The sequence below is a fragment of the Brachionichthys hirsutus genome, unplaced genomic scaffold (genome assembly GCF_040956055.1).
Source record: "Brachionichthys hirsutus isolate HB-005 unplaced genomic scaffold, CSIRO-AGI_Bhir_v1 contig_445, whole genome shotgun sequence".
Taxonomy (NCBI): domain Eukaryota; kingdom Metazoa; phylum Chordata; class Actinopteri; order Lophiiformes; family Brachionichthyidae; genus Brachionichthys; species Brachionichthys hirsutus.
In genome coordinates this window covers 101,077-112,810 of record NW_027180348.1, presented here as the reverse complement: position 1 = coordinate 112,810, position 11,734 = coordinate 101,077, and the positions used below count along the sequence as shown (strand labels likewise).

Genomic DNA, 11,734 nt, shown 5'->3' with positions numbered 1-11,734 from the left:
ACTCTCATGTCCTCCCTCACTACGTCCATGTCTCTTCTCCTGGGTCGTCCTCTAGCCCTGTCCTTTGCATCGTCCTCCCCAACACCAGCCACTCTCATGTCCTCCCTCACTACGTCCATGTCTCTTCTCCTGGGTCGTCCTCTAGTCCTGTTCCCTGGCAGTTCCATCCTCAGCATCTTTCTACCGATATGGTCCCCGTCTCTCCTCTGGACATGTCCAAACCATCAAAGTCTGGACTCTCTGACCTCGTCTCCAAAACGTCTAACCTTCACTGTCCCTCTTTTTGTCTCATCTCTAATCCAACCTGGTCACTCCCAAGGAGAACCTCACTGCTCACAAATACTCGCTTCTGTACTTAGTCTAGCCTCAACCACCTTTTTCCCGTAACTTCATCGTATGACTCATCGGCTTTATCCCCCTATAGTTCCCTCAACTCTGTATGTCTCCCTTCTTCGTGACAATCGGCCCCAGAACACTTCTCCTCCATAGCTTTTTCCCACTACTAATTCCACAGTGTGTTGATAAAGGCCAGCAAAAACCAGAACCTTCTTGTTCGGGGTTAGATACAGTCATTACCTCCAGGTTGGGAGGTTCTGTTTTCCTCGTATCCGTTTGCGGCTTGATTTTTGTTTTTCATTCAAACATAGTGGAGGGATGGATCACAGGCCAAGGAAGACCCTGTTAACTGTTTCTGAAGGGGTGAGACTCAGGTCATATAAGCTCAACAGACATTTGAAGGTTTGTTCTATTAAATATATAGTTTATATTTCGCCTAAGTTTAAAAAAGAAAATCAAGAGCCCAAGGTGACGTCTTCAAGTTGCTTATTTTCCTCAGCCTGAAACCAAAAAGCATTGATTTACAATCCATCCATCCATTTCCTTCCTCCTTTCCACCTTTCCGCCGGAGCCTATCGCAGCTCGCTGTGGGCGAGAGGCAGGATGCACCCCGAACGTGTCGCCAGCGCATCGTGGGATTTGCAAACCAGCAAATTCTCAAATGTGAGAAGCCAAAAACCAGTAAATTGAATTTGCTTGACTTAAAAGAAAAGTCAATATTTATTTAAACATTTTTAAGTTTGCATGTGGGTCGCACAAATATGAAATATGCAGCATCCCATCTGATTTCTGGAATATTTGGACTGGATTTAAATCCACCTCAGACAACATCAAACGTAATGTTTGGCCTCCAATTCAGAGGTTTATTCTGTATCTGGCTTCTCAAATCTCATTTCAATCTTTCACTTTGTCTTTTCCATTCCAGTAGTCCGAGTTGACCCTGCAGTTTATTCTGCTGAGTCAGCAGAAGGAGCGCCGCTGCTAGAAAGCAGCTTCATCGAGCACTGCTTCTCTTTTCACATGACTAAACCTTTTTTAATCTGCGCAGCCTCAAATCTCTTTTTGAATAACGCAAGAATGAAATGCAGCCACTGTTGAGCCCAACGATAAAATGCAAGAAAACAAGTATTAAAGTCTCAAACTGACCTAAAGATCATGAAGTAAAATGATAAGTTGTTCTGATGGTGGGCGTCTGGAGGATTTATGACCTCACAGACGAGTGTGATCAAACGCAGCAGGCTCCCGCCTCTGAATAACTCACTGATCATGGTGGTGCCTCCGGCCAACGCCGCTTTGGTGCCCTGGTAGAAGTCGTCAGCTGACGCCATGCCTCGATCGGGCATCTGGAAACGTGTATGCACGTCAATGGGATCAACCCGATGCCCGGGATCAACATGCGACCCTGGGCATCGATGGTTTTTACTCCGCCGGGCACGATCAGGTTTTCCCCAATTTGTCTGAGAAGATCATCAGAAAGAAACCAAAATAAAAAATTAGGTTATTGCATCATGAAGACAAAAATGTCTGCTCTGACTGTAAAGCACGGTGAAATCTGTGACTTTATTCGAGTGTCTTCAACAAGTCAAACCCCCAAGAACTCACTTGATGACCCCATCCTCCATGTAGATGTCAGCGCTGAAGGACTGGTCATCATTCACGATCTTCCCTCCTTTGATCAGGAGACGATCGCTCTGCGAAGCCAAAAAGATGATTACGAGCCTCCGTGAATTTCACAGCAGTTAGAAGAATTCAAACGCTGCCAGTAAAGCACACGCTCATAAGGGTGAAGCAGATTTAGGAGCATTTCATGGAAGACGTTTTAGGAAATGTCACAGAAATTGATGGATGCATGCTCTAAAGCAAAAAATGTGTACATTAAGCACATTGAAAGTCCACTGCACCCTCCGTTTGGCCTTTTAAGGAGGCATTGTGATAAGGAGAACATGGCTGTGCAGCATCCTCTGGCTGATACTGGCTTTCTTCACCTCCTCACATATGCATGCAGACACCTATAAAGTCATGACACACACTCTTAAAACACACTCATAATCCAAGGCGGGGAGCGAGACGCAGGCGCTATCCTGTCACGTTTGGATAAGCACCAGGTTTTTGTGAGGATCTGTGAATAATGACGCTGTTTATAAAATAAGAGAGCGAATAAGAGAAAGGGAAGGCTGGAGGAGGAGGAAAGGGGAGAAGTGGAATAAAAGCTGTGGATGGGAGGAGTCTGTGTGTGTACAGTCTGGCTGCAGAAACACAGGCTGGAGAGTTGATGACTAACGGCGACTGAGCTGCAGTCCGTCTCAGACGTTCTGTCCGTCCTGTTTTACTGCATTCTCTCCCATTGTTGCCCATTTAGAGTGATAAACACCACAATAATATCGCAGGAAGTAACGAGCCAAAGAAAGGAAATGAGCATAAAATACCCAGGATGCCACAGCGGCAAAAGCCCTGAACTGAACCAATGATGGGAAGTCAAGCAACAAAAGTCCATCAGCAGTAAAAGACACTTCTGTACTCGGCTGTTGGTGGGGGGGGGGGGGGGGGAAACATTCCAAGAAGGAGTTGAACTTCAACTTGTAACCATGGAGATGGGGAGGAAAAACAACAACAGACAAATTCCTGAAGGGAAGAAAACATTACTCAGGCCCCACTCGAGATGCATTCTCATGGACGCGTTCATTACGTCAGAGAAGCCAACGCCTGCAGCCGAGCCGATTATTCTTTCATGCACTGTTCACGAATAGAAAGTCCATCCATTTAGGCCCGGCTCAACCACTGGAGTTGAATTACGAGTCTAATCTGTTTCTCAACCCAATTAAGAAAGTATAATTATTTATTTCTGTACAGTATGTCCCGATTGTTCCATATCATATATTTATGGGAAGAAAATTGTGCTTATATATTTGGGACCAAGCCAATAAAACTTGTTCATGAAAGGAGAGTTTTTCCTTGACGTTTGTCTCCATCAGGGGTCCCCAAACTTTTTCCTGTGAGGGCCAAATAACTTTTCCCTTCTCTGATTGGGGGCCGGGGTCAGTTTGTAACGGAAAAAGTGTGATGATCGCAGAGGTGCGTAACATAAAACTTTATCGTTTTCCAGCCACACATAACCAAATAACCCTCAATGGGTTCTTCACAGAAAAAAGTCAAGAAATAAATAATAACACTATGAAATAAACAATAACCAAATAAGCCTCCATGGAACATTAACTTTCTGTCGTGCTGTGCACAATCTTAACAGAAAAACTTCAGCTTGGTTGTCAGAGCAGAATATCTTACTTATATTACTCATATGAGCAGCCACTCAAAGCTCTTGTGTTCATTCCTTATAATCCATTTGTAGGTTCCAGTAGGCTTGTAGCCACTGTTTGCAGCTCTCTCTCTCATTCCTGTGAAAACCACAAAGCAAGCAGGCTGAGAAACCAGACTAAGTGATACAGCACAATACATTTCACTACCAGTGTGGTTGTGGAGATGGATTTTACTATGTTTATATTTGTTCATACTCAGAATGACTCATTCAAGTCAGAAAAGTGAGCTTACCTTTGTATGTTTATCAGTGTGAGCTGTGGGCCTGCATCTGGCTGGTGAGAAGCTGAATGTCAGGTTCCATTCTGGTCACAGCCAGTCTCAGACACTGATGCAGATGTTCATCAGTCAATCTTGATCTCATCGGATTTTTCAGCAGTTTCATGCGTGAAAAGGTTTGCTCGCAGACATATGTGCTGCCAAAAAGTGTGGACATCTTCATAGCGTGTTTCTTTACGTTAGGGTACGTGTCATTTGGGAGGACAGCATAGAAGTCAATGAGACTGTTGGGATTAAATGCGTCTTTGAGAACATCACAGTTCTGCAACTCGGCTAACTCAAACTGATAAGAAGGCTGGGCTTCATCAATATCGGCAACAAAGGGTTTCTGGAAAAGACGGATTTCTTTTGCATTAACATGAAGTTCACGGAATCGCACACCAAACTCCTCCTTCAGCATTTCCAGTGCTCGCACACACCTTTCAGCTGGGAACGGGACGGCTGGGTTATCTGCAGAGAAGCTCTGTGTGACAGGGAGATGGATGAAGTTGTGCTTTTTCACTTGTTCCAAAAGCCGCACCAGTTTCACCTTGAATGCTTTTATGTGGGAATACATGTTGCAAATGAGTTTCCCCTGGCCTTGTAGCTGCAGGTTAAGGCTGTTCAGCATTTCTGTCATGTCTGTTAAAAATGTGAGGTGCCATTTCCACTCTGGGTCGATCAGCTCTGGGACCGTTTTGTCTTTTGAATGAAGAAATGCATTAATTTCGGGTAGCAGCTCGTAAAAACGCCTCAAGGTCAGTCAATAATACAGTAATCTCGAGCAAAGAAGAGATTACCTATTTGGGCCGTGTTCCCCCAAGGGTGGAACTGTGACTCCTGCCCTCAAAACACGCACCTCTTTGGCCTCATTCAAAACGGCCCTAAAAATACACCTTTCAGGGGGGCAGGAACAGAAACAGAATCAGAATCAGAACCAGGTGTTTATTGCCATTGTCAGCGAAGGTTCACAGACTAGGAATGTTTCTCGGTGAAGTCGTGCTACATGTAACAGTAATGACGAATACACAAAAAACATAGAAGTACAGACACATCACAAAACAGCAGCAGCAAGAGTGGATACACAGATATATTATTATATTATATTAGCAGCAGTAAAACTATCGTAATCGCGCAGTGCAAAGAGAACAGTGCAAGTTATCAGTTACGAAATGTTCAAGAGTCCGGGACAGAATTATTTTATTATTCTTTTTAATTTGTTATTTTGCGCCTGTGGTGTAATTTATTTTTATTTTATTTGTATTGTTAAATGTCGATGATTTATGTACAAAGGACTTTCAACAGAACCAAGACCGCAAGGGTGTTTGACTGTACGTGGACTCTAACATGCTATCTAATAAATATATTCATCATCACCATCACTGATTGATTATTAAATATAGATCAGAGCTGATCATTCATTGACGTTTCAGATATCATGAAACCAGGTGCAGCGGGTAGCACAGTCTCCTCACAGCCCTGGCGGCTGCAGACGAGACAAGGCCGACTCGTCTTACAAGAAAAAGGGAAGGACGAAGATGGCTGATATTTCCCAGCAGCCTTTGCAACATTAGGATTGATACAGACATTTTGATCAGCATGTTAAATGAATTTATTATTATAACATTCATTCATATTTAACCGTGAAGACGTAGATTTCTTTGGTATGATGCTAAATTAAGTCAGGGGTACGCCGATATCGCTTAATGTGACGGCATCACGTCACTGATGAAATTGCTGCCATACTGCGTTACTGTGCCTTTGATGTAGCTTGTCATACAACTGTCTTTGATGTACTTATTGAACTTTGATGTCTATGTCTTTGAAGTCATTGAGTGGGAACCTATTTATACAAGCAATCCTCTCAGTATATTTCTCAACACTCAAGTATGTACAACAAAGAGATGCAAGCACCCGTACGGCCCTCCAAGGACACGGGTCGGGTCCTCCCAGGAAAAACAACAAGTCTGCTCGTCCCAGCAAAAGTTACGAGTCTGGATCTCCCAGCAAGAGCGAGGAGTCTGGTCCTCCCAGAAAAAACTTCGTCCCTTCTCGGTGAGGTTTTCCAAGAATTTCTTGGGAAACTGTCCAACAAAGAGTGGGACGCCCTGCAGTCAGGGACCGCTGATAAGAAGACTGAAGCACGTCTTCTGGATATGGGTGCCGATATAATTAAAGTAGTGGCTGACTCAGTGACTCAGAAAATCACTTCCCCCCTGACATCAAAAACGTTAGGGAACAGCCTTCTTGTTGATTTAGAGAAAGTCCAAGAAGCGCTGGATGAAGTCCTTCCACCGGTCCTTGCCTCGACAATGGGCGTTCCAGAGGTGGTTGAGATGTTGGCCCCATACGAGATATCACGTCTGGTGTCTAGAGAGGTGATAAAGACCTTAAGCAGGAGCCCCAAAGAAGCTACAATCACAAGTGGGCAGATCTCCATAATGCGGCACTTCAGAAAGCTACTGCAGAGATTTGCTCAAAAGAGTCGCAAATTTCTTTGCTGGTTGAAAGAGGAAGAGTCGGCAGCAAAGGACCTCGTCTCTCCGGAAGGATCCGAGACCGAGGACTCCATGATGGGAGATCTGATCCCTTCAGAATTGACCATAAACAACGCCGTCGATAAGGACAACATCGTCTGTGAACCCACAGAAGGCGAAAAGGAAATTCTTCCAGCGCTACCAGAGGCCCCTGCCATCATGGAAGGGGTGCCTTTGGTAGCTGTGGAAGAGGGAGACCTCCCCACTGCAAGGGTCTGTGGTCAAGAAGACAGGAGTGATGTCCAAACTGCATCGTCGCCGGAAGGCTTGGAGAAGCAGTGTCGCTGGATCATCACGGTGCTTCTCGCAAGGATCTTCCAGGGCAAGAAGATTCCTGTAACGGACATGATGGAGATCAAGGAGATGATGACGAGTGTGCTCGTCTGCAGTATCCAGGAGTCGTCCATCACTCTGGAGATGGACACGAAGCAGGTCGACAAGCTCGCCAGACGTGTCCTTAAGAAGTTATGCAAACTGATGGGCAACCAATGGACAGTTTGCATAAACATGATGGGGAAGAGGACGGGAATTTATAAGATCGTCATCGACACCCTGATCAGATGTCTGGAGAAAACAAGGAGACCGAACCCATTTGTTCGGGTCATTCGGTCTGTTTGTGGCCTCTTTCGCAGGTCCAAGAGCTCCGAAGAGCCATCCAAGTCCTGATGAGACGTTCGTGGCGTGAACGCCCGCTTCCCCGGCTTGCAGGTCGTAGGTGTTGCAGCGCCTATGACAGCTGGCTATGGGTGAGAGGCGGGGTGCACCCTGATCAAGTCGCCAGGGCACCGATACCGGACTGACTACAGACGAGTCCTTGTTTTTGACTCTCCTCTGACCTGCCATTCTCTCTCTCTCTCCCAACCCAGCCGGTCAGACAGATGGCCGTCCCCATGAGCCTAGGTTCTGTCCAAGGTTTCTGCCTGTTAAAGGGCAGTTTTTCCTTGCCTCCGTTGCCAAAGTGCTTGCTCTTGTGGGTCAAGTTGGGTTCTGTCGTTTCCACGTGATCGCGTCACGAATTCACGAAACACATATGAATTGAATAAAACATTTAAAGGTTGCTATTATCGTCTCGTCTACTATATTGTTCTGTATCTGTAATAACTACTTGCAGTTCTCTGGTGGTTCTGCTGGATCCTAATGGGCTGTCAAAGTCTCGGCTCGATGATGGAACCATTAGAGGCGGCTACACCCTGGACGAGCCGCCAGTTCATCACAGAGTCATTGGCATGTTCTCCCCGTGTCTGCGTGGGTTCTCTCCGGGGTCTCCGGGTTCCTCCCACCCACGAAAACATGTTGAACATAGGAAATAAACACTTTGTTATGTTAATACTAAACCCGCTAATTAATATTTATTTGAATTAAACAGCTGATGAACTTCAGATTTTTCTAATAAACCTGAAACAATCAAGTGGGTCTGAATAATTCTGCCCCGGACTGGAGGAGCTCTGGAACACACAAGTTGGACTTCTGTTCACTTTAAACTTTAAACTACCCTGCAAGTACTTCAATGTTCCGTTATCATTTGTATTTTATGTTGTTTTAGACACCAGACGGAGCTGCACTCCTAATCTCATTGTGTAGCTACTATGCCATGACAACAAAGGCTTTCTATTCTATTCTATTCTAGCCGCCAGAACTCAACGCTAACAGGCTAGCTTAGCAGCGCGCACGACCCGAACCCGAGTTCGTTATTTGCGGGTCCGAACGACACGGAAAACGGCGAGGAGGCGTCGGAGAGGTTTAACCGCCAGAAGCCATCAGCAGCAGCGGCGCTACACAGCACGTTAGCATTTAGCTGAGCAGCTTACCAGAGCGGCTAAATGGGTCGAATCCCAAAAGCAACACTTTCGTGAGACAACCACCAAAAGACGAGTGTAGATTCAATAGGTGCGTTTACATGGACACATGAAATCAGATTAAAATCCTGATCGGAATGAAAATGCTTCATGTACACACCCAAATCGATTAGTCTGACCCAATCAAGCTCGATCCGATCACAATTCTATTCCGATCGAGAGGGGTGGTTTACACCGATTTGTGATCCGATCAGGGCGCATGAAAACGCTTATTCCGAAGTATCGGTACAAGCCGCCCTTACTGCGCACGTCCGTGACGTCAGCTACACGCGCTGTAGACATGGCGAGCGGGAGGTATAATTGCTCGGTGTCTGCAACAAACACGTTGCTGGGTGTCCTACGATGCTTTAACATCGACACTATCAAAAATAAAAGTGCGGTCTGGAGGACACAGCGAAGCTCCGTTTGGAAGAGCGATGATTTGTTTACAACGGAAGTCGCTACGGCTTCCTCTATTATTTCCGGTGTTTTTGGTCAAACTGCGCATGTCAAAATAATGTACTCCGATCAAAAGTGTGATGCATGAACACGCAAATCCTAACCGGATCGGATTTTTAGGGTCCATGAACACGGTGCATCCGGTCACAATTTTACTCTGAACTCTGATCGGATTAAAGAAATGTTGTCCATGTAAACGCACCTTATTGCATCGGTTCTCAACCTACACCCCGGTAGAAGCAACGGCGCAGCTAGCTATTAGCAGTTAGCTTCCACAGACCGCCCAGTTAGACCACTTCTGTTAGCATTAGCGTTAGCTAGAGGGCTAGCTGTTAGCGCGCATGAGAAACCAGGGCAGCTTCTGGGCACTTATTCGCCGCCCCACTTTAAATGTTAACGACTCGCGTCAAGTTAACGGAGGGCGCTGCCACAAAACCGGGAAACTAGCGCGCAGCAGCGCCGAGAGAAAAGTACTATGCTTGGACTATGCTGGAGCTCTGTGGGTTCTGGGTGAGATGGACTAAGACTTTGCTGTAATGGTGCAGGAAGGTCAATAGAAAGACGATTAGGGGCATGAGTGATGGGTGGAGCCTCTGTCTGAGCCAGACTAGGTGGCTGTGTAATGCTAACAGCTGTGGCCTGTGCAGGACATGGGGGCAAGGCCACAGTGGGACTTTGTGGTCTTGAAGTGCGTGGGATTAGTTCCTCCTCCTGAAGCCTGCAGGTGGAGCAGGCAACCTCTTCAGACCTCGCCCTGCCCTCCCCAGCCTGGACAATACACTCTGAACGGACACACCTGTAACCACACACAAAAATAACACTGGTATGCCTTCTCAGGAAAACAGCTGAGCCTTCAGGGAAATGTTCTACAACTGTTTCCTAATTAAGACGGTCGAGCGGTGGTTTCTGGTGGAGGATTAAAGAACTACTGCACCTACCGAGAGCAGCGGAGACAAGTCACATAGCCCTGTGGCGTGTGGAGGTCAGGGGCATGGTCACAGAGAGGGCAGGGCAGGGCAGGGTCACATGACTCGCACAGAAATGGGTGATTGGCCCACTGGCCAGAGGGGGGTCCAGGCAGCTGCCGTGGTAACGGTTACCACAGCTACAACACATCAACAGAAGGCTGACATCGCCACCACCCGAGCATGACCTGCACTGAGAGGACGCTGCAGAGAAAACGTGGCAACAGGTGACGCGTTAGTAGGGCGGAGCTCAGGTTTGGTCGGTCCACCTTAAAACAGGAAACAGTACGACGGCCGGTTGTGTCACAGGTGACCCTCTCATAGTGCAAGGAGCCAAACCAGCAGGTTGTGTGTACCTGCTTGTGTGTGTCTCTGGGTCCGGTTCTGGTGAGCTCCGGCAGCAGCAGCACAGGGAAGGTGGTAGCTCCGCCTACAGCTCGTCTCCCGGCAACGCAGTGACGCTCCAAACCGTCAACAGAAAGCACAAACCTGTACAGGAAACGGATGGGGCGGGGCTTAGCGAGGCTGTACGGCTGCGCTCCCTTTAAAGGTGTGACCAGATGCTACACACCGACCTGCACGCTTCCCGAGTCGATGTAGAGCAATGATTGGCCCTCGCCTCGACACACCCCTTCTGACCACGCTGCACACTCCAGGCGAGCACAGCACTGACCTACACACACACACACACACACAGGTTTACACGGACCGATGCCAAGAGGGAAGCCAGCATTTAAAGGCGGGGTTAAGTAGCGCCGTGCTTCCTATACCTGTGGGGTCGAACAGTGATTGGACGCTGACGTCAGGTGGAAGGCCGATGGGTCCGAGCTGCTCCACGAACTCCGAGAAAGACTCCTCCTCTGAAACGTCAGACTCTGATCAGAGCAGGCGTGAGTTTTTATTGATTATTGATTTATTTGTCCAAAGTGGATGGAGAAGTTGTTTTCTGTCATATATAAAAAAGATATATTCATCTGTGGAGATTTTAATATAGATCTACTTAATCCAACTAAGCAAAATACCACTGATTACTTTCTTGACTCAATGTACAGTATGTCACTTTACCCATCTATTACCAAACCCAGTAGAATCACTTCTCACAGTGCTACAATAATTGATAACATTTTTTCTAATAACATGTTGAATCACGCACTCAGTGGCCTGCTCATTTGTGACATTACGGACCATTTACCTATTTTTACTGTTTATGACTGTGAGATTATGAAGATCAAGGAAAAGAAAAAAGTTAAATATAGACGTTTAAGAACAGAAGAAACGATCGCTGCTTTTGATAACAGTCTCATGTTACAGGATTGGGGCTCTGTCTATTGTGAAAATGATGTGGACATGCATATAATAATTTTCTTGATATATTTATTTCGCTCTATAATAGATGTTGCCCTCTTCAAGAACACCATCAACACAGAAAATATTCTAAATGCCCTTGGTTAACCAAAGGACTCCAAAACGCCTGCAAAAAGAAAAATAAATTGTATGGAAATTTTGTCAAGCTAAAAACCGAGGAAGCAGTACGGAAGCTTATTGCGTTCACTGAAGAAAAAAAAGTTTTGGTTTCCTGAATTTATGAATTAATGAGATAAATCCTTTCTTTCCTGTTTTTAGAGGTATTTTTTTCCGTTTTTCTGAAATAATGAGATAAATTAATGCTAAATATATTTTTTTATGTTATTAGAGGTAATATTTTTCTGTTTTTAGAGGTAATTTTTTTTTCCAGTTTTTAGTGGTAATTATTTTTCGGTTTTTAAAGCAAATATTTTCTTTTGTTTTTAGTGGTAATATTTTTCTGTTTTTAGTGGTAATATTTTTCGGTTTTTAGAGGTAATCATTTTTCGGTTTTTAGAGCAAATTTTTTCTTTTCTGTTTTTAGTGGTAATTTTTTCCAGTTTTTAGAGGTATTTTTTTCCGTTTTTCTGAAATAATGAGATAAATTAATGCTAAATATATTTTTTTATGTTATTAGAGGTAATATTTTTCTGTTTTTAGAGGTAATTTGTTTTTCCAGTTTTTAGTG

General features: G+C 45.3%; 1 long non-coding RNA gene across 1 annotated transcript; it reads right to left on the bottom strand.

Moving 5' to 3' along the window:
* Positions 1-1,640: 1,640 nt before the first annotated feature.
* Positions 1,641-3,679, bottom strand: LOC137913872 (uncharacterized). The gene is made up of 3 exons (XR_011106394.1): positions 3,619-3,679; positions 1,939-2,027; positions 1,641-1,793 (listed from the first exon to the last, which is right to left on the bottom strand). It is a non-coding gene; the product is annotated as an uncharacterized lncRNA (long non-coding RNA).
* Between the last annotated feature and the right edge of the window lie 8,055 nt (positions 3,680-11,734).